Genomic DNA, 21,006 nt, shown 5'->3' on the forward strand with positions numbered 1-21,006 from the left:
AGAGTGAATGCATTTATAGGCAAGTAAGAAGCTTACACTGCCTATGGAAGAGGACAGGAAGCCAATGTAGCTACATAAGAGGGATTACATGGTCATAACGACTTTGAAGGAAGATAAGTTATGTGGCTGAATTTTAAATGCATTGCAGTGGAGAAGGAAGGTTCAGTGGGAGACCTACAAAGAGCAAATTGCAATAGTTTAAGCAGTTCATGGTAAGAGTGGATACTGTTTTCCCCTAATGTTTCCTTATTCTTTTCTTCTGTTTTGCAATGTGTTTTCTGGAGAGATCATACAACCGTTGTTGTAAAGGGCCTGACTTCTGCAGTCCAGGCTTGGCACCAGCAGATGTTTGCAAGCATGCACCGAGGTATCCTCTAGATTGTAGCAGAGGGCCCTTTTAGATGTGGAGTTGTATGTATTGTCTAACTTAGATTTTCATAGGTTCTTCACTGTTTTATGATGAAATAATTTAACGATGCTGATTTCCATTTTTCTCTCCCTGATATAACCTGCTGGTTCTCCAGCCGCAGAAGCCATCATAACTGAGGAAGAGGGAAACTACTAACCCTCCAGAGAACACAGCCAAGAATTTGCCACCCATCCCAGAAGGGGCACTAAAACATGTTTTTTGGCTTTTATTCTTGTTTCTACATATACAATTTTAATTGTGTGTGATTTGGTCTCCTGCACCATTTTTCTACAGCCTTAGTTTTGTGTAAGTAGGATTGATGAGTATGAGTGCAGGAGTCTGATTACATAATGTACAATGGTACAATGTAGGTAGGGATTGGTTTTAATTAGTAATATTACTATCTTTAATATAAAGCTTGGGGATAATTTACACGGAAAAGCAGTTACTACCCTTAACAGAAACATGGGGGTAATCTGCATGGCGCGGCAGTTACTACAATAAGAAGCCTGTTGGGCAGAATGGATGGACCATTTGGTCTTTTTCTGCCATCATTACTATGTTACTATGGATTATGGGTGTGTGCAAATGACTGAGCATGAAGAATGACTGATAGGAAGGGAGAGACATGCGTGGCAGTGAGTGCATTAAGATGCTTATGCACTAAGCAGGATACGGCAAAGTTATTTTTCTGCAGATGCAACATACTGCAGCAATTACAGTACTCTCTCTTTAAAAGCAGTGAGAAATGGCTCAGAAATGGACTTCTTTCCTGATACTTTTTTCATATTCCATTCCAATAGAATATGATACAATAAAAGGAAAAAAGGAATAGCACAATATGGCTTCCATGATTTTCTACTGGAGAAAGATAAAAATATTTTTCATCCCACTGAAGATAATGGGAGCTGTGTAGCCATTCGGTTAATCCAATCTACCTGACTACATCTGAAAAGGAGTAAATCTATTGGGGACAATTTTCAAAAGGGATTCTTCATGGGTAAACGGGAGTTTACCTGTGGAAAAGACCATTTGAAAATTGCCACCACCACCCCCCCCCCCCCTTGTGGGGAGAACTGTGCATTGTCAATATAATGTGTACTTTCCCCATAGGGTAAAGGGGCGGAGCTGGGGATGAGCCTGGGGCAGACTAGCCCAGGAACGCACAGGGATTTCATTTTGAGATACCCACAGGTTGTTTAACCTGTATATTATTCTGCATCTGCAAAATTACAGTACATCCTTCATTGTATCACTCTAAAAATGCAGGAGGAGTTTAAATCCTACATGTCCACTCTGAACCACCGACTGGCCAGTTCTTCAATTTATGAGGCTTATTTGCTAAAATGTTTTGTGATGATGATGCAGCTCTATCCCAAACAAACAAATGGGATAAAGGTACAATGTCTCTGGGGTAGCATCACCAAATGGGTTTACTTTGCGAATGCTGTGACAGGAATGAACCTCACTCTTGCACCAGGGCATGTTCTCAGTCTCTCAGATTTATTGCCAATGCTCTTTCTTAATACTTGCAACGTGCCAAAGAAGAGCTTCCTTTTGGAGCTCATATCCTCTCTCTGCTGTGACGTGAGGAGGGCAGTAGCACACAGAAGAGCTGGAAGCAAAATGCTCCTGGTCAGCCAAAATGAAAAAAGAAAAAAAAAATGAACATCTGCTCAAATGTAAGAAAACCAAATCTGATGCTCTTTCAACACTTAGCAAATTATTGGTGGGGCAATTGGTAGTAAAGTCACTTATTCTAGCCCTCGACGATGAATGAAATCAGAGTTGTATGGGGTTTCTCTCTCATACACACATTACTTCCTAGACAGCAGCCACAGCAGCTTGGAGATGAGCTGTGAAGGGATCAGAGCGGCAGGAAAATCAAACATCACATTCATTACCATTTTTCATCCAACAAAATAAGACTTTTGACAAACATAGACTAGGAGAGTTAGAGAGACCTTTGGGAAAAAATGAAAAAAGTTTTCTGCCAAAAACTTTCAACATAAGTTTTTATTTCTCGTTGGCAGTCCATTTTTCATATAACCCTCTGCTTCCTAACAGTCCATATATTTGCATATACAAATAGGTACAGATATTCCAAGAGCTTTCTTTCATTATCAGAGTGCCTGATACACTAAAGAGTTTCTCCTCTTTTAGGGTCATTTTCTAATAGCTTACATATGAAAGTCCGCAAATACATGCACAAGTTACACCAGCTGTCAAAGCCAGGTTATGCACATGTTCACTTTGGAAATTACCCACGAACACTCCCTGCACACGAAGACAGCAACTAAATGTGTAGGCAGAAATATTTCAGGACCAATCAAGGTGCATACTTCTGAAAATCCAGAAATATGCAGGTAAAGTGCAAATCCTTCCCCAACTCTGCTCCAAGAATACCACCACTCAGGCTGGGTAAACCCGTGCGCATACAAGACATCCCCTTGTAATTTTACCCCATATCAGGCAGGCAATTTTATTTAAAAAAAAAAAAAAAGCCATTTCCGTAGGTAAAGAACAGCTTTATTTGCAAAAACGCCTTTGAAAAAATTGCCCTCTCTGACTCTATGGGGAAAATGCTTAATCATGGGTAGGCTCCTTCATTTTCAGTTCAAACTGATTTCCCCCCTAATTTTAGACTGACAAAAGAGCAGCTCCAGAGCTGCAGATGCAGTGTCTCCAGGCCTCCAGCAACTGCTGGAAGCCGAAAGCACCTGCAGCATTTCAAGTCCTATCCCGCCAGCAAAAGCGCTCGCTCTCCAGTGTCACTGGTGTGGCACTGGAGAGCAAGCGCCTGCTCTCCCCTTCCCACAAGCAGCCAAAATGTCTGCTGCTTGGTGCCGCCAATGTAGCATTTGAAGCGGGCCAGGCCCACCAGACGCCCTTCCCGGCAGGCTCCCTGGCCCCGCACAAAAGCAGACGTGCAGTGCTGCAGGGTGCAGGAGCCTCGGTAAGCCTGCTGCCGAAGGAGAGAGGAGAAGCCTGGAGCCACCTCTAGTAAGGAGGAATGCTGGTACAATGGGGGGGGGGGGGGGGGAAGAGAGAGATTCTCAGGGATGTGAGGAGAGAAAGGATATGCTAGGGGATGGGAGTAGAGATGGGGATGCTGCTGAGTGGGAGAATCTGCTGAAGATTGTTTTATTGTATTGGCTTCTGTCCACCAAAACAAACTCCAGTATGTACCCAGAAAAATAATGCCTCGTCTTTCCCACCGATTATCTCCTGTTTTTGTTCTTGTCATAATAAAAACCCTGATAAATTCCCATGAAAATTAAAAAAAAAAAAGAATTAAAATGAGGGTCCGTATTCATGGGCCATTCTGTGTTTCTAAGTAAAATATCAGTGCAATTGGCTTTTTTTTTAGCTTTAAATCCATCAGCCATCCTGACAATGACAAACTTGTTTCTCAGCTCACATGGATTTTTATAAAAGAAAAATGAAAAATATTCAAGATCATTTGAAATACAACTGTTATGGCACCACTGGCTCATTAAGTTAAAATATATTAGTATTTGCTGAGTTAAATAGTGCAAAGAACCTAATATTTGTATTACTAGACAACAGCTCAGCAATCTTATTTCATACATAGAAAGGGACATCGGCACAGTGGATGATTAAAGTCTCTTTGCTGGGTTAGACTGAACCTGGGCCCAATTTGCACTCATTGTCATGTGCAAGGGAGAGGATGGTTCTGTTGCTCCAGGACCCCAGTACTCATCCTTTCTTGGAAACTTGCTGAAGCTCCAGCAAAAGGCTTTTCTGTACAGATCTCCCTTAAATGCTCCCAGGAGTCCAGCGGCTAATAACCAGCTTCATTCAATTCCCAGTCACATTATTATCCAATCTACTGGGAGGCATTAATATTCAGAGGTGAAGGCAGGAGGGGAGGATGGATGTGTGCAGTTAAATGGCAGCTCCTGTTCTGCCTGTAGTTGCTGCAAATCCTCTAGCAATAACCTTATATCATGTAGGACAAACTCAGGTATTTAAACTGCAAATCCCAGTCATGCCACTGCTCAAAGAAAAACCAAGGGAGGCAGAACAGGGGAAAAAAAAAAGAAAAGGAAGATGTCAAAAGCGGAAAAAGAATTAGACAGATAAAGGAGACAAATGACAAGGACAGAGAGGAGAGAAAGGAGAAGGAAATACAGGAAAGCCACGCAGATGACGGTAGTCTTCATACTAAGCGCGTATTCTTCAAGGAAAGGTGCACTACAAAATCAGTTACAAGAGCAGCCTTTTTGGAAAGATGACACATCCTGTGCTGGCTCTTATCTAACTTTGCAGGGAGACAGCTCTTGATCATGGTCTTTCACATTGTCATGAGACTGGAATAGATCTGAAATCCTGTGACAGGTCCATTAAACGACCCACTGATCATTCGCTACAGCAGAAGATCAGTTTACACAGCAACAGGATTTAAAGTAGATTGCAAAGAAACAACTTCAGGAAAATATTAGCTATTGTACATTGTATTTAAAAAAAAAAAAAAGAATATTCTGCACACATCCACAGCTCATGGTGAAGGACATAAACCTACACAATAAAATGTGACTCACAAACAATAAAAACTAAAGATATAAAACTCCCACCCACAATCAGAAGATGGACCACAGCAGAGCTCAGAATCACAGGGTTCCACTGGATTTCCCACAAAAAGCCCTCTTGAAGGACAGGTCAAAGCCCACATTTCAAAGCACTATTTTAGAGGGGGGCTGATAGAAATTTACATTCTGTTCTAGTCCCCTTAATTCTTCCCTATAAGAGCCCTCCTGTTACAAGAGGGCAAAGAGAACCTCATGCAAGGAAATGGTATGTCCGAGCAACCTAGTAATGATGGCAGAATAAGACCAAAATACTCCATCCAGTCTGCCAGCAAGTCGCTCATGGTAGTAGTAACTGCCACCCTATGCAAGTTAACCCTAAACCCATTTCTTCATTTCTAATATCTAGCCTCTAGGGATTTATAGTGTTTATCCCATGCACTTTTGAATTCACTTTTCCATCCTCACCACCTCTTCCGAGAGGGCATGCCAGGCATCCTTTCTCCATGTAGAGACATTTCCTGACGTTGTTTTGAATCATCCCTCCCTGGGAGTTTCATTTCATGACCCCTAGTTCTACAGTTTCCTTTCCAACAGAAAAGGTTTGAAGTTCATGCATCATTAAAACCTCTCAGGTATCTGAAAGTCTGTATCATATCTCCCCTGCGCCTCCTCTCTTCCAGGCCATACATATTCAGATCCTTCAGCCTCTCCTCATAAGCCCTCCAATACAGACTCCACACCATTTTGGTGACCTTTCTCTGGATCTATCCTTTTTGAGATACGGTCTCCAGAACTGAACACATTACTCCAGATGAGACCTAACCAAGGACTTGCACAAGGGCATTATTGCCTCCTTTTACTTACTGGTTATTCCTCTCGCTGTGCATCCCAGCAATCTTCTGGATTTAGCTATTGCCTTGTCACATTGCTTTGCCGCCTTCAGATCAGTAATAGTGTCTGGTGATCTGAAGGCGGCAAAGCAATGTGACAAGGTAAGTCAGGACTTCCATAACAGATCTTCAGATTCGCCTGTCACTGATCTGCATCAAGTCTTTTATGCAGTTGTATTCCTATTTTCTCTACGCCAAGATGCTCACTCCTAGAGGCATTCTTCTCCCCTGTGGACCAGATGTCTAATCCCAGACTTATCTTGATTTCCTTTAAAACAAAATATCCCAGGTTCATCTCTTCTCCATCAGTGTAAAGAGTCCATTAGGGCAAATTAATATTCATAAGAGATGAGGACACTGCCTTATTCAACCTCCTCTCTTGAAGACTTCTAGCCATGCTGTTGCTATCATGGAAGTGACAATCATAAAGAGAAAATCCTGTCTCTTATTTACCTAATATCTCATCATGAGATTTATTAGGTCACCAATGCATTAGAAATATGTTAACTCTATCCCTCCCCCATGTTTCTCTCTTCATCCCACCTCACATTTTTCTTTTAGCCATCCAATAATGAAAATGAATAGTATTTACTCTCATAAGACCATCAGTCAAACTGGAAAATATACTCTAAAAGCAGTCAAAAAGTAAAAACAACTCTCTCTCTCTCTTTCTCTGGCAGCTTCACCAACAGGTTAGTTTAATAAAGTTAATCTAGTTTATACAATGCTTAAATTCAAATATAATGTATACACACACATAAATAGTTATCTGCAGAAATTCACAGAAAGGTTTTAGACAGTTGGACTCTTTTTTTTCCCCCCAAGTTTGAAAACAAAGCGATTGATTAAATATTGTGGTTTTCAGGATTTGTGAAATGTTTGGAATAAGAGCCTAATGGTAGTCATTTTCACATCAGGCTCTCTGACAGCTGACACCAGCAGCTACGGGAAGGGATTGCTACATTCCCTGCACGTTCCCTCACCATGTGCATGCAAGCGCCAGACAATATGGTTCAATCCTCTGATCCCTTTGTGCTGGAGAGGAGCTGGCCACTAAAGCTTTCTCTGTGTGCCACAGTAGCCAGCTGCAGCCCTGGCTCTGACCTTCCCACTGCATGCCTCAGGTTCTCTCCACCATGGTTTTCTCTCCTTCCCTCTCTGTCACCTTGATTCTCGCTCCCATAGCTCTTGGTGACTGAGCAATGAGTCAGTAATGATGAATCCATTTTGTGTGAAGAGTTGTGGAGACAGTGATCAGAAACAAAAGGTTATTGATGGGATTGGTTTCAGAGAGTTGTGAAGAGCAAGGCGCTGATTTCTATTGGGAGGGTGGTGGAGCATGAGAGGACCTGAGCAACATAACTGTTAATCCCACGTGGGGGCTATTTTCACATCTGGCATTGCATACCACTTTGGCACAATCAATTCATGTTGATCAAGAGTCTCTGTTAATGTTTTTTATATATATATAAATAATTTGTTTTGCAAAACTGGGCATTCTATATTTTAAAAAGACACTTCAACCCTACAATCCACTTACATTTGAATTGTGATTAGTGAAAATACAAGAACCTCAGGAGTTGGAAAGAATAACAGTGAAACATCAACTATCACAGTGGAGTTTAAAAGAGATTTGGACAAGTTCCTAGAAGCAAAGTCCATAACACATTATTAGTCAGGTAGGCTAAAGAAAGCTATTACTATCCCTAGGAGTGAGTAACAGGAAATGGATCTATTTTATGGGGTCTACCACTGAGAAGACAGGATGATGGGGGTCAATGGTAACACTGGTCTGATCCAGCATGGTATTTCTTATGTTTTTCTATAACACTGGAATACTACAAACGAAACAAACAAAAAAACCCTCAAAAACAAAAACATGAAGATATATAGGCATTCTTTCATTACTACAAGTTTTGTCCCATGTGTTTTATTAAGTAAATAAGATGGGTCTTCCTGTATTCCTTTGGGATTACTATCTTTGTACGGGACTGATATTCTAGATTTTTTTTTAAATAAGATGCAAAAACAAACTCTTGAACTACCTGTAATATTTGAATGCATACTTCCTATACATCTGCCATTATATTTATGCCAAAAGAAGAAAGAAAATATAAATTTAGAAAAATCTTTAGGAAGGGAATTGATATATCTTATATTGATATATATAAAATGTTGATGTCCATGGTAAATGGCCACTCAGAAGTTGGCATGGGAACCTCTACAGACTGCCCACATGTGGACAGAAACCTTTCCGAGACTCGCTGACACTAATGTAGCCACTTGGGAATTGGTGTGAAAGCCTATGGCAAAAGCAGCACATTGGTAGAAGGGGCAGTAGTTTATAACTTCTGGTACAGTCAGTATATATATATATATATATATATATATATATATACACATACACACACACACACACACACACACACACACAAATAGCCTATAAAGAAAATACTTTGGGCCAGAAGTACTATAGGGATTTTCTTCACTTTGATTCTCTGCCAAAAATAAAAAAAAGCTTGGTATATCTAACCCATAACATTTTCTGTTGTAGGCTGCCTATACCAGCAAGAGTTCACACATTTGAAAGATAAGCAGTCATGAAGATGTCAGAAAGGCAACAGTTAGATATGAACAGGTCAGAGAGAAGAAAAAGATGGGGATATAATAACCAAATAGCTCAAGAATACAGGAGGAAAGTCAGCCAGCTAGAGAAAGCCAATGAAGCTTTGTGACAAAAGTCCCCATAAGAAATGAAAGCATTTTGGATTTGACTTTTTGGTAACTGCCTGCTGTCTGATACAACTGCAACATCCTCAGGCTTGGTACAAAGGTATTAGAGGCCCCAGGCAAACTTCAGCTCTGTGCAACTCGCCCCCTCCCTCCTCCCAGGAACATTGCTCTCTCTTTCTCCGTCCTCCCCTGCTCGGCCTAATTCTAAGATCATTTCCCCACCCGGCGCAGGGTGTAGTGCGAAAGCAATAGCGCGCACTTTCACCAGCTCCTGCCGCCGCCGCCACAGGGCGTAGAGCCGGTGGTTTCCGTGCTGCAGCGGGAGGGGAGAAGGTAGAGAAAGCAGCAGGGAGCTTCTGCTGCTAGGGCAAGGCTCCGGGCTCGGGGCACTCCCGCAGGCTGCCTAATCTGCCGAGTGCGTCCACTGACCCCCCGACAATATCGTAACCTTTGGGAAGCGCCCGGCAATCCGTGTACGAGCAAGAAAGCAAACATTATGGGCCTGATTTTTAAAAGCATTTACTTGAGTAAAACTGGGCTTTATTCGAGTAAATGCACTTTACTCGAGTAAGTGGGTTTTTGAAAATTGCTACAATATATGCCATTGAATTGTCCATAGGATTTACTCACATAAATGCACTTTACGTGAGTAAATAGCGTTTGAAAATTGCTACAATAGTAGTTACATTTATGCGCGTAACTCCTTTTGAAAATTACCCCCTATATAACTCCTTGAAGTAATGCATTCCACATATACATGAAGCATATCTTATTACTGAAACAAACAGCATTGTATATATGTTCAGGAGGCAAAGAAAGTGTTTAAATAACATGCTAACTGTACATCTTCACTTTGTGACCCCCGCCGGATCATATACAATTGCTTTAGTCTGTGTAAGGCAACCTCAAAAGTAGGACTTTATTCTTTTTGTGCTAGGAAAAAAAAATCATCTTTATTAAATAAGGCCCTTTGTTGCTTACAAAACAGCCAATGCATCCGAAAGATCAGGAGAAAATCGTAACTAGCATTCACAAGCCCTCGTATAGCGAAACCCCCTCCTGCCTCTGTAGGCATGCACCCGAATAAGGAACTGTTAAACGCGCAGCCTCCGCGGCCAAGTTCTGGATTGCGCGACCGGCAGGCTGGAGTTTTAGCATTTGGGGAGGGCTAACGTTACCAGGATTTTAGGAAAAAGCTAAAAGACGGTTGAAAAAGCAAGCAGATGGTTGAATTTTAAAATTGGATTTGATGACCGATTTTTGCGTCCTAGTGTCCGACCATGATGTATTTATGTAGTTTATTTTTTGTTTGTATGTGATTATGGACGTTATTTGTGATCCGCACTAAGCCCAATCCCTTCGGAAGCTGAAGAATAAATAAATAAAAGTCAAATATGCACTGTTTAAGGGGACCAACCAGGGACCACAAGCAGAGAGAGAATTTCACACAAGCAAATAAAGACAGCAACCCCCCCCCCCCCCCGACCAAAAGAAGCTTCCTCTTCCCTAATCCAGCACATTAGTAAAAATAAAAGGAAAGTAAACATTTCAGAGAGAGAGGGAGAGAGCTCTCGCCAGATGCCGTCGAGTGCTACGGGCACTTGCCCAGCAGTGGCAATGCGGGAATCGGGCTTTGTGATGACCGGCAGTGGCCATGGTGGACCTCACCAGCGGGGGGTGCCAGCTTTCCACTGAACGATGACCACCCCTCCCCGGACTGCCCATCCCCGCTATAGTGAGCCGAGCCGAGCCGAGCCGGTCCCTCTGCGGACACCGGATCTCGCCCTGCCGTGCTTCCATCAGAGCCGAGCCGTGCCGAGCCGAGCCAGGCTGCCATCCTGAAGAAATCACCGTCTTCGCTTCCCGCGGCAAATGGGGCTAAATCGTCTCCGAGTCACCGGGGCCCTCGGTCTCCTGCGTTTCTTTCCGCAGGAGGCCGATCGCCGCGGGCGTCCGTGTCTCCCCCATCCCCCGAGTGCAGCTTTCTACCCTTGCGCCTCTCTCAGTCTCTGCCTGCTGTTCTTATGTCTGACCAAAGGAGCCCTGTGGTCTCTAAAGTTTATTTGCAACCCTGTTTTCATGAGTTTTATGTTGGGCCAAACGGTAACACAGCCTGCGGGGGGGGGGGGGGGGTGCATGAGCGATTGAGCAGGACTGTGACTGCCTGCGCTGTATTGCGGGTCTGTGTCCGTCCATCCGTGTGAGGGTCTCCGCGGGGCTCTCCGCGTTCCCAAGTCGCTTTCTCCGGGTGTCCCCCTGGGACGGGAAACGCTCCGCACCTGCAGCCGTCAGTTGCGCTCTTTTGGACTTTTCCAGACTAGGAGGAGGCCGGGCAGTGCGGCTCCGGTTCCCCTCCTGCCGGGCCCCTGCCTCGGGTCCTGATACTCCATGCCCCAAATCCCTGCCTCCCTTCCATGGCCCGCTCTGGCCTCATCATCACTACCCCGACCCCGTTTGTCCTACTCCTTTCTCAGTGTTGAGCAGAGATTGAGGGAAGGATGAAAACCAACCAAAAAAAAAAACCCTCATAAAAGAGTGGAGGTGGTGTAACATGTTGAGCCCTGCTTCCAGGAGCATCCCTTCGGGTTATAATAAAGCAAAATCGAGTCCGTCTGGCCGGTGGTCCCTCTCCCTCTGTGTTCCTTTACCATTCGTTTACCGCGGCGCATTCCAAACGTTACCGTCTCACGAAACGAAAATAACCCGGCGACATTTCGGAACGCGGACTCCGCTTTCGGCTCAGGGCGGACTCTCCGCAGGGCTAACGGCGTTTATCTCTCGCTGGCTGAAAAAGATCTGGCAGTTTAGTTTTACATTAAATGCACGCACATTCACACACAATTTTTCCTCGGGACATTAGGTCTGTGGTTTTGAGTGTCAGTGTGTTTTTTGTTTAACTACATAAATAGATCTTTCACAGTGGGGTGTTTTTTTTTTTTCGTTTCCTTTGTTATTTTAACTGCGGTAAATTAAAAATAAATTGATTGGAATAAATATTCTGAACAAATACTGAAAAGCGTTTTCAGATCCCCAAAAGGCGCTTTCCCTTTGCCTGAATGCTTGGAGGGTTAGGGCTGTATTGGGAAATGGGAACGGGAAGCAGCCTTCAAATCGCTTTACTTTACAATATAAAAATGCTTCGGCGGAGCTGTGCTTGTTATTTTGGGGTTTTTTCAATAAGGAGAGCTTGCGATGGGCAGATAAATAGTGATTTGCACTAGGAATTCACAAGTCAGCGTGTTTGATGGATGACTAATAATCATCAAAGCGCTTAGGTTTTAGCAAGATCCCTATCACTTGTATATAGGAAATACTTTCCCACTGTTTCAGTGGGTGATTGAGTGGGGTTAGATTTCTTCAGATGCTTATTTCTAGAACACTATTTCCATGGATGAGTACATGTTAACTTTTCTACCATTGTTATAGGCCGCTGTGCATAAGTAAATGTGCTGTTTCTGCGGGCGAATGACTATGTATAAAACGATGTATTTCTGTTATGGTATGGATTTCCTGTATTTCATCTTTTCTGTAGGCGAATGGTAATTTATGGTTATTTCCATCGGTTTCTATAGGCGAATGACCAATGAAGAATGTACTTATAGTGCATAGGCTATCTAGAAAGGTGAATTTTATTTCAGGCGATTTATTTATTTATTTATTTATTTATATACCGGTCTTCTTACATTATATGCAAATCAAATCGGTTTACAGAGAACTATTAAAAGGTTTGCTTGGGAGCAATTACATATAACGAATAACTTTTTGAAAGATTTAAGTTTCATGCTTTCTGTAGACGTGGAAAATAAAAGATAAACAAAAACATATTAGGTGTTCCCTTTTTATTGAACTAACTTAAAGCAGACCCGATGAATTGGACGTAGCTCTGGAAAGTTAGCCAAGGCACGTATTAGGTTAGAGACCAATAAAAAGCCTCACCTTATGTTTTTGTTGATTTGTTTCCACCTGTTCAAGTTGACTAACAGGGCAGCCACACTGCTTTATCCCCGATTTCTAGAGGTGACTGATGGGGAGGAGGATTTATTTATATTACACAGTTTCTGCACTGAGTGATTGCGCTTGGGAGGTTTTATTTATATTGAATAGCATCCATAGGCGCGCGATTATGGGTTTTCTCTATTAGTGTCTGCAGATGAATGATGGAGGCTAGGAGGATTCGTGTAAAATGTCTATCTAGTGTGGGTGAATGATTACAATTAGGAGGATTTCCATTCCACCCCCCACCCCCTTCACTGATGGAAAACCTCGCTGTTGGTGGGGAGGCGAGGCCTAGTCCTGCCCCAGACCCCCAGAAGCTTATGATTCTCTGTCGGTTGTTGCATGTGACAAAGGAGGGGAATCATTTCCAACCGGCTTTCTTTTAAATCGAGAAATAGTGGGAAATAGATCCTGCACATTCTTTCCTTCCTGCGAATTTTAGGAGGGGCTGACAGGTGTGACCAACTGGACAGAAAGTCTCAGTCCCCTACAGAACACCTCCGACTTTCTCCTATTCTGGGCTCTGGGCTTCCATCCGTACAGCGGTAACTGGAAAAAGGTGGGGGGACGGGACGTCCACTGATTTCTTCTATAGGAAGGGTGCTGGGGCAGTGGAGGTTGGCAAAACATGACAAGTCCCAAGGTCGTGTTTCATGAGATTTCCCCCTAGCCTAGAAGAATTGTAAATTGCTTATCTAAACCTACACAAGCAGCTAACTTTTTAAATCTCTCCACGCATCTAACTTAGACCAAATACAGAATAACTTCTGATTTTAGTTTAGTTCTCTGTTTGCCCGGTTAATACATATCTAAGCCAGCACGTCCTAGTTTCTACCGCAGTAGTCCCTTCCTTTTATAGACATTTAATTTGGATTAAATGTGTTTCTTTTACACTAATTGCACTGGCTCACTGCACACTGAAACAAGTCAGTATATACAGTAGTTTTGGAAAACAAAAGGCCGCACTGCAGTATTATTATTACTTTATGAGGTCTACCTCATATTCTCATGACACACTCGCTTATTTATGTCTCAGCATTTAATTTCCCGGTTCTGTAAACAGAAATTGCTGGGAAGATATTATGACCCTTTGGAGAACTTGTGTTTAGAGAGAGAGAGAGAGAGTATAGACGGTTACAAGCAGCTCCCCCCCCCCCCCCAGTTCTGCCCCCCCAGGACTGCAGAGGACGAGACGGGGCAGGCTCCCCGCAGGCAGCAAGCTTCCCATGCAGGACAGTGACAGGACTCTCGCTGTACTGTAAACAGGAGCCAGAGCCTTATATAAATATCATTTTTCCTGCAGCTGTCTAAAGCTAACGAGCTGTGCCTTCTCTTTCCAGAGTCTGGAGCAAGTGACTCGGAGATGTGTTCGCCTTGTTTTCGACTTTCTCTCGCTGTCAGGAAGCCGGAGTTTAGGGACTTGGATCTGAATGAATGCGAATGGTTTTGCACAGCCACAAGAGCAGCATCGCGGCTTGGAGCCACAGCAGCGAGAGCTGGATCATGACCATGTTTAGGAAGCGTGGCGACAGCTCTGCTTGACTGGGTTGAAAAGAGATGGCCGGGTTTGCCGTAGCCCAGAATATAAAGCCGATTTGGAGCTAGAGCTCTGGCCAGGGCTGTCGGACTCTTTCCCCCTCCGATTCTCGGAGGCCTGCAGCTCGGGCGGAACCGTTTTCAGCTGCAGGGACACTTTCTCCAAGAATCAGGGAACACACAGGCAGACCGGTCACTTTCCGGCAGACAGGTCGGTCAGCGACCATCAGCCCCTCAGGCACAGGCAAATCCTGGCGTCTTACCGGGACCGTGAAACCGTGAGCTTCACCCACGGTGCACATGAATTACGCTAAACAAGTGCAAGCAACAAGCGATTTCTTTTTTTTTTTTCCGATGTGCATGCGGTCCTCCAATTCCAAGCCCGCTTTTCCCCCCTGCGTATCATAAATGAAGGAGCAGAAGGAATAAGAGAGAAAGTAAACATTGAACAGTAAAGCACTCACAGCGGTTCCAGAGGGTGCCTGGACTTAATCCTCGCTGGAGGGGAAGGTGGTCGCCTCGCTCAGCTTCCTGTGCCACTGCCGTCGGAAAGTAGACGGTAAGTTCCCCTAATTTCCTGGGCGCCCGGTTAGCTTGGGGCTCACATGAGAGAGAGGAGGAGACTCTCCAGTCGACTGACTCCCCCATTCAACGCTGCCATTCACTTTATGGAAGGCAGCCGGCGCCCCCAGTCAGAGCCGACGGGCTCCCCTCGCTAAACCCGCCCCATTGCCGCGGTCCATTCCGCTAGGGGCCGCCCTTTACGAGCAGAGAGCGGCCGAGCCCCGCCCCAGGTGCCAAGGCGTCCAATCACAGGCCGTCCGTCTCCCGCCCCCGGAGGCGCACCTTCTTACCAAGCACGGAGCAGCCGCCGTGCAGACCCCGCCCATTGGTCTGGCCCCGCCCCTGAAGGTTGCGAGGTCTGCGGTCGGGCAGCTGGAGCAGCTGCGTAAACTCGCTCGCGGCAGCTAGAGGTGCATGGAGTCGTCAACAATTTCTATTGAGGTGAAGAAGCAATTTCTGTCAAGTTATCGGCGATACTTTGTTACAAATAATGTTATGGCTGATGACCAGAATAGCCAACACTGCCACTGCACGAATCGTGGTAATTCTGTCTTTTATTTCAGCACACTGTACTGGATATTGTGTAGAAACATTTGTACTTAGAAGAATAAAGAAAACAAGGAATAATTCGTTCCTGAGAAATCTGTAAATCACCTTGGGGTCTTTTTTTTTTTTAGTTAGGATGGTCTTCTCTTTTTTGGGGGGGCAAATCCTTAGGAACGTCGAAAATTAGGAGTTAATTCCTCCAAAATAAACGGCAGGGGGAAAACTACCCAATACAGGGCAGAGGGCCCTGCTGGGGAAAAAATGGCATACACAATAACACAGTCCACATTACAAACGGTTTCTGTGCCTCACAGGGGAAACTTGAAGTTAGGAGTCCTCTAAGGAATTTTTTTTCCAAAGGCATAACTGGAGGGGATTTTTCTGCATTTGTCCTGTAGGAATTTTATCAAGGTACTTATGTGCATCAAGCAAATAACCAGATCCCTAATCTTTGTGTAACTGTATAGCGTTGTAAGGTGCATTTTTCTTTGCCTTTGGAAAAAAAATAATTGGATGATATTTGTCCTCTGTTGCATGTGGTTTAATGAAGAAGTCGCCTTCTCGGTTCTGCCTGCTCCAAGTGCGTGAGGAATTTGATCTTTCTGTGATTGCACAAACCCTGGGCTCTTTTGCAAAGATAAAGCCGTTTGTAAGAATATAAAAATATATATTTTAATTTTTAAAGTATATTTATGATTAGCTGGCATTGTTTAAGTTTTAAGCTTTTCATTTATTTATTTTCCCTAAAATGTTTATTTTCCAATTTCACTTCAAATTTGAATTTTACGCAATCGAGCTCAAATTTTGTTTTGACAAAAATTGCCAAGGCATACATTTGACTGACTAATACTGTAAACAGATATAATAAACAGCATATCAGGTATTAGTATAATATGAAAAGGCGCGTTAGCCACCATTTGCATCGGCGCTAAGCCTTTAGCACTAACGCAAATGTTTTCCTTTTTTTAACCCACCAGAAATTAGTCTTGCATTAACTTCTTTGCCGTTGCCAGGGATTGACCCGAGCCTTTATTTTAGTATTAAAATGAAATTGAAGGTGGTGGGAAGCAGTAATATAAGGTATATTAAGCGAAAAGAGGGTTGCATAAGGGCATACCGCTTCCTAATGAGCTTAGGGAAGGGAATTCCCGGCAGGAGAGTGCTTTTTACCACGAATAATTTACCGCCTTTAAAAATCAGGGTACGGCTGGTAAAACCCAATGTTCAAAATATTTGGATACTTTCTAACCTGTCCTTTTTCTTAAAGTCTGGGATGTCAGTTTCGGATTTCTATTACCATTTACTTGACTTCCATAATATATACAACGAAGATAAATTGCACTCAATTTTATTTTTCCTTTTTTTTTGCATTTTTAAATCCAGGGCCATCTAAAGAAAAACAATGCTACGATTAAAGATTCCTGTTGCTTAAAAAGACATACATACATCTTCTACGTGTAAAGATATAACTGCTTTCTGGAACTGGGGAAAAAAAAGCTCAGGTTATAGTCAAAATCGACACGAAAATTCAGGGAAGACAAACTAATAATTAATGATGCTAAAACTATATTTTTTGGGATCGTGTTGGCTCCAGCTGAATTCCTGGAGGGGTGTAAGGTAGACTGGTGTGCACCTATGATCCTTTTGCTTAATTGTCAATGGAGTGGATGCACAGGCAAAATCATGAAACTGCAGCCGAAGAAGAAAAGGTACTGGCATGGCACTCACAGTGCAACAGATTTTCCATGCAAGAAATAAAACTAACGTACTTAAGCAAAAGGAAAACGTTATTTGTGTGTGTTTTGCAGTTTGGCTCTATACCTAAAGCCTGCATTACTATATGGCGTGCGGTTAGGCTTTAGTTTAGCATCTTTAGGGGAATCATACTTGTTCTTATTTTTTAATGTTTGAATATCTTCCTAGAGTTCGGGGTTTGTTTTTTTTAATGTAAAAATAAACTCTAGCTCCCTGCCTGCATCACATGCACAAATATATTAAGAGACTCCGGGGCTCATTTGTCAAACATTAGTATTGTCTCTATGCTCTGCTCCTTTAGCGTCGGCACTGATATCGCCCATGTCTCATTACTTTAGCGCTCGATGATAAATTAATCGAGCGCTAAAGTGCTCAAGCCAGCGCAACGCATTCACAAAGAGCCCTTCAGGCTTTTTTTCCCCCCCTTGAGGTCAGCGTCTTGTCAACCTTTCCTGAGATTTATGATGCCAAAGGTTACCGTAAAGCTTTCACATTGACATGTTTTAGAGATTAGTAAGTGACGTTGTGAAAATAGAAGTATTTAACTCAATGTGATTTAAGATCAGTAAAATTATTCTATGTTTGTATTCTTTTCAAATGCATAGCATGACACACTTGTAGGGGACATCAGGACAGATACAAGACGAGATAAAGAAGAGTTGATTGTCCTGTGCAGAAAAGACATGCAGCTAGCCTACAACTTTTTAAACTAGTTGTGCATGTAAAACTTATCTTTGATAGAGAAAGATAGGCAACTGAAACAGGTGACTCTCAACACTACAGACAGCTTCAGTTTCTGGTCTATGTTGAGCACTGAGCAGAATAATTTCAGAACTATACTGGCATTTATATGGATTCAGCTTGCTTTGCTTTAGAAGAAGCTGGGGACAAGGCTGAGGAAAAATTCAGATGAAATCATCTTTCTCTTTTTTTTTTTTTTTTGTTCCTGCAGTTTCCCCCTGCTTCTTTGGGCTTGCAACTCACTCGGAACTGACCCTTGCTGGGCTAGTGCACCACGAGTCTTCATCTGCAGCTGCCCCTTGAGCTTTTTCCCAGGGTTGATATCCCCATCTCTCTGCATGCACCAGGGCTCCTCCCAGAAACCTGGAATCATTATGCACTCTAAATCGGGCCTCTAGGTGTCGTCAGTGAATGATGACTCGGTTTTTCCCTACCCCCGAGGGCTGTCTCTGTACCAATCCTAGCCCCAGTCAGCTTCACCCAGGAGTCAAACTCGGGTTCGGTGCATAAGTTTTGCCACTGAGCCCAAAGTAGTCTTTCAGATGCCTCGTAAAAGCACAATATTGGTCTTTTTTTTTACATTGCTTCCTAAATATTTTTTTTTAAATAGATTAATAGCATGTATTAAACAAACCAATAGATCCTAATAGACTTTCTTACTGATTCCATTGTGATTTTTTTTTTGTCAGGTTGAAAAATGGTCGATTGTGTTTTAAAAGTGGTAATGCTAGCCACAACACACAGTATCAGCCTGCCTGTTTCCCAGTTCTATGCTACTGGTTGTTCCTGTTATTCCTTGCTATCCTTATTTTTGTCTAAAGTTTTTTGTTTCATACCTTTTATTATTCTTTAATAAAAATTGCCTATCAATTTTATGTCATGCCCTTTAAAATTAAAATCACTCTTTTGCCATCATTCATTGGTAATTTTTGCAGTATTCATATTTTGGGAATATCAGGATGTTGCTGGCTTCTAATTTTAAGTTCACTTTTCAGCAACTCATTATGCATTGTGCCAAATTGCCAAGTCATATTAATGAGGAGTATAAATTAAATAAGCAGCCAAAATAAATAAATTAATTAAATATCTGGGGATAGTTGATCTGCAGCATTTTTCTCATTCTTCAAGACTTGAACTGGCTCAGATGACATTCCGCTTTGCCTCAGTTTATGCGTGTAATACGGCTTTGAAAATTATCTAGAGGGTCGTGCACTCAGTTACGCATGTTCTTGTAGTTGTACTTGTGGTGTGGTAGGCGGTCCAGAGGACGGGGGAGGGAAAGCATTTACGGAGAAGGCTACACCAGCCTGCGAGGCAGTGTAACTTCCTATGCATCTGTGGACACTTTATACGTATAAGTCCTTTGAAAATTCAAGCTAAAATCTGCAGGTGCTTTGCACTGCAAACTTCAGCTATACATGGGCTGCTGAAAAAGAGAAACGAGCTGAGCTTTAAAACCACTGCCTTTTTATCCAGCTAATCCTCCATAAAAGTATAGTTCCAGTATGCTCATTTACTTTTAGCTTCCTTCACACTTCACATTTACTTTTAGTGTTCCTTCACACTGTTGGTACTTCGAATGTATACATTATTTATTTTGGATTTAACAAGCAAATCAAACCAAAATCTATTTTTTTAATCTTTTATTATCAAAGAACCAAATACAGACACAATTCTAATACTAATCAACTTCGATAATCATACACATTTCCCTCGTTTTCTCCCCACAGAGCTCACCTAAACAATATGTTTAATGCATAAATAAGGCAAGGAAGAAGATCATCACCTCGGTGCGTTTGTACAGGCACTCACTATTCATTTCCACATTTCTTAGAAAATGAATCAGGACTTTGTATTTCTTTTGGTAATGATATTGCTATGTTTTCCAGTCCTAAGTTTTATTTATTTATTTGTCGAGTTTTATATACCGTGGTTTGGTTTCACCATCACAACGGTTTACAAAGTTTCGATGTTTAACAGAGTTTCAGAAATTCACTTGCTTGTTAACATAGTTCTCATAGTCGTTATAAGTGAACCAAACTTGTGATTTTTAATATTTTTCAATAACATCGATCTGTGTGTTCCATGTGTTTTCCATATTTGAATGTCTGTCTCATCTTTCTTTTTCCATTTAATAAGAATACCTGCTCCAAGTGACATTTAATAAGAATACCTGCTCCAAGTGACAGGGAGTGCCACAAAAAAAACCAAAACAAAAAAAAAACCTTGCTGGGCAGACTTGGGTCTTATTCTATCATCATTTAATATTAGGCTGATGTAATATCAGCATGCGTTAAACAGGTGTGCATGATCAAGTGCCCACTCTCCTAACACTGTGCCGATCTACCTCTCCCAGGTGCTCCATTTAATATTTAAATCAGTTGTGCATCCCTAACGCCTCCTCAGCAGCGGGCATCCAGGAAAGGTGGCTGTCAGTGGGTTAGGAAAATGGATGCTCAATTTTACCAGCGTCCGTTTCCCTAACCTGTGCACAGCCATGGGTTAGGAAAATGGGCGCTTGTTAACGGAGCCTCCCTTTTCCTAACCTGACTGCTGGCACACTTTTTAAACATTTTTAAAAAATTTTTTTAGGGTTCTCCTTTTTTTGGTTCCTCTGACTTAATATGGTCATGTAACTATTTCTGCTTTTCTGTAAACTTTTTGGGATTTTCACGTGGCAGGTGTTCATTTTGTAAGGTAAAAATGTGCATGTCAGGCACACATCTTTTTTTTTTTTGCATTGGGGGGACATAAGAACATGCCATACTGGGTCAGACCAAGGGTCCATCAAGCCCAGCATCCTGGTTCCAACAGTGGCCAATCAAGGCCATAAGAACCTGGCAAGTACCCCAAAACTAAGTCTATTCCATGTTACATGTGATGAGCACTATTAGCTACACGCTCGGTTGGATGTGCCTTTTTTGGACGTACTAACCCATGTTTTGCATCAGGAATTATGGGCACACGTCCAAAACACACGCCCAATTGTGTGTTGAGCCGTGTGATGCGGCCAGCACATGGTATTGCATTGGCCTGAATGTTATTATGTAGCAATAAGACTAGCTTTGTCTATTAACAAAGGAAAACAATACTCTTTATGTTCTAATATACTGAAAGTTTTATTCATTGGGCATCTGTGTTTAGTTATAATTCTAATAGCATATATAACTCTATTCCAAAAATCCTAAATGTTGACACACTCCCAAAAGCAATAAATAAGAGTGGCATTAGGACTTCCATATTTCAAACAATTTCCAGAGAGCTATACCAGCTTTAAAGCCTA

The 21,006-nt window shown here is 42.5% G+C and overlaps 1 protein-coding gene across 2 annotated transcripts in view; it reads right to left on the minus strand.

Moving 5' to 3' along the window:
• The window catches only part of LOC115095407 (pituitary homeobox 3), a 159,813-nt gene extending 144,966 nt beyond the window's left edge, over positions 1-14,847 (minus strand). For both annotated transcript variants that reach the window (XM_029609014.1, XM_029609013.1), the window contains exon 1: positions 14,582-14,847. The gene's annotated coding sequence lies outside the window, so the exon portion shown is untranslated. The remainder of the gene's footprint in view (positions 1-14,581) is intronic.
• Between the last annotated feature and the right edge of the window lie 6,159 nt (positions 14,848-21,006).

This window comes from Rhinatrema bivittatum, chromosome 7, assembly GCF_901001135.1.
Source record: "Rhinatrema bivittatum chromosome 7, aRhiBiv1.1, whole genome shotgun sequence".
Taxonomy (NCBI): Eukaryota; Metazoa; Chordata; class Amphibia; order Gymnophiona; family Rhinatrematidae; genus Rhinatrema; species Rhinatrema bivittatum.